This window comes from Babylonia areolata, chromosome 32, assembly GCF_041734735.1.
Source record: "Babylonia areolata isolate BAREFJ2019XMU chromosome 32, ASM4173473v1, whole genome shotgun sequence".
In the NCBI taxonomy this organism is placed as follows: Eukaryota; Metazoa; Mollusca; class Gastropoda; order Neogastropoda; family Buccinidae; genus Babylonia; species Babylonia areolata.
In genome coordinates this window covers 9265138-9267999 of record NC_134907.1, presented here as the reverse complement: position 1 = coordinate 9267999, position 2862 = coordinate 9265138, and positions in this window count along the sequence as shown.

The window sequence follows — 2862 nt, the reverse complement described above, 5'->3', positions numbered from 1 at the left end:
GATGGTTCCCTGTGGACTGCCGACACCGGGACTGTGACGGACGAACCTGGGCGTGGCTATGTATGGGGGTCTTGGAATGAGCGGCATGGGAGTTACTGTAATGGTGCAGATGATGGGACCAAAAACAAAAACAAAACGCTTCAGGAGACTGGCAATATCTCAATGGTGAAATATTGTCACTTGAACACATGAAGTGGGCGCAATAGCCGAGTGGTTAAAGCGTTGGACTGTCAATCTGAGGGTCCCGGGTTCGAATCACGGTGACGGCGCCTGGTGGGTAAAGGGTGGAGATTTTTACGATCTCCCAGGTCAACATATGTGCAGACCTGCTAGTGCCTGAACCCCCTTCGTGTGTATATGCAAGCAGAAGATCAAATACGCACGTTAAAGATCCTGTAATCCATGTCAGCGTTCGGTGGGTTATGGAAACAAGAACATACCCAGCATGCACCCCCCCGAAAACGGAGTATGGCTGCCTACATGGCGGGGTAAAAATGGTCATACACGTAAAAGCCCACTCGTGTGCATACGAGTGAACGCAGAAGAAGAAGAAGAAGAACACATGAAGTGATTTTTTTTTTATGGGCCAGAAGCGTTTAAAAAGAAAAAAGAAAAAAAGAAAAAAAGAGAATAATTTTCCCCCTTGCTTTTTTCCCAGGACTCCTCAGAACAGATCTTACCACGTCAATCACACAGGCAGAACAGTGCACTGCTGCTGGTGCATTGTTTTAATGGTTTCTGGGGTGGTTAACGACACTGCAGTTTTGGGCTGCCATCTGCTCAACTGGTTGCTTTTGTTCAATATGTGCATTTGATCGGCAAAGTGTTATGTCCTCAATCATACATCTAGAGTGGGCAAAGTGTAAAAAGATGCAACAACAAGAAAGAAAAACAAAAAAAAAACAAAAACAAACAAAAAACACCAAAGAAACCAACCAACCAACAAACACCACCACAGGTCATGACATTAACTCACTAAGTACGGCCAGTCCTCTCTTCTCCTCTACACGGACCCCTCGGATGTCCAGTGGGTGTCTCAATGACCCAACCTTTAGCTTCCGTCGTCAGAATTGTGGTATTCTTTGTCAACATTCACCTCTTCAGTACAAGAGCCTTCCGCTTGCAATATTTTGATGGTGGTAATTGGGGTGAAACGCTGTTAACGTCGTCTCTTTCGCCGTTCGTATGGAGAGAGTTAAGCTCTTTCAGGCAATCAATAATGGACTGTGCTAAGGACGTCAACTCTTCAGCTTAATTCATCATACCCATATTACAAAAAAAACCCAAAAAAACCCAACCCCCCAAAAAAACAACAACAAAAAACAAAAAAAACCCAACCCAACCCAACCTAATCAAAGAAAAAACAACAAACAAACAAACAGAAAAAAACATCAACATACAAACCCACACACAAGCATAATACAACAGAGAATAATAATAATAATGGATACTTATATAGCACACTATCCAGAAATCTGCTCTAGGTGCTTTACAAAAATGCTTTGTTAACATAAAACATTACATCTGTTACATACACACACCAAAATATGACTACACACACACACACACACACACACTGCGTACACACATTTTAACAATACATGTGTATCTAACAGCTACCCTAACACATACGCACACACAGGCAGGCACAAACTTACATAAACGCACGCGCACACAATACACATTCATATACATGCATGTAGTTATGTACACATAATGTATACATACATAGTCAAGCACAGCTAACGCAAAGGAAGTGGACCTGCCACAATTGAACTTACTGCTGAGGGAAAAGGTGATTTTTTGAGATGAGATTTAAAAGATGCGAGGGAATCAGAATGATGGAGGCTATCAGGGAGAGTAATATTGAAGTGGTTAAACGGTCCTCACTCAGGCTGCCTTATAAGAAATGAACGAGATTCCATCTTCTTCGTTCGTGGGCTGCAACTCCCACGTTCACTCGTACACACACGAGTGGGCGTTTACATTTATGAACCGTTTTTACCCCGCCATGTAGGCAGCCATGCTTCGTTTTCGGGGGGGTGCATGCTGGGTATGTTCTTGTTTCCATAGCCCACCGAACGCTGACATGGATTACACGATCTTAAACGTGTGTATTTGATCTTCTGCTTTCACATACACACATGAAGAGGGTTCAGGCACTAGCAGGTCTGCACATATGTGGACCTGGGAGATCGGAAAAAATCTTCACCCTTTACCCACCAGGCGCAGTTACCAAGATTCAAACCCCGGGACCCTCAGATTGAAAGACTCCATGCTCAATTCCTGCCATCACTTCCGTTTCCCCCCCAAAAACTTTCTTCATGTCAAAAGACTCATGCCACATACAACCCTACCCACCACAGCCAAAAAACTTTTAAAAAAAACAAGAAAAAAAAGAAAAGAAAAAGGGGACCAAAAAACCCATTAAAACCCTTACCCTCCCCCCCAACCCCCCCCCCAAAAAAACCCACAATCCTACCTTCTCCCACCCCTCCCCTCCAAACCCCCGCGCCCCCCCCCCCCCCCACACACACAAGAAAACACACACACACATACACACACACACAAGAAAACACACACACACACACACACAAGAAAACACACACACACACACACACACACACACACAAGAAAACACACACACACACACACACACACACAAGAAAACCCACATAAAAAACAGCGTTGCAAAAAAAAAAAAAAAAAAAAAAAAAAGTCATAAGAAAGAGTTTTGCCTTGGCTGACTTCTGCAGAACTAACCCACCTTGTGGTAAATATGACAAACATACGTAACAGCAATCACAAAAACATCGACAATGGCTTCAACAACAATAAAGTGGAGCTGTGCTATAATTACAA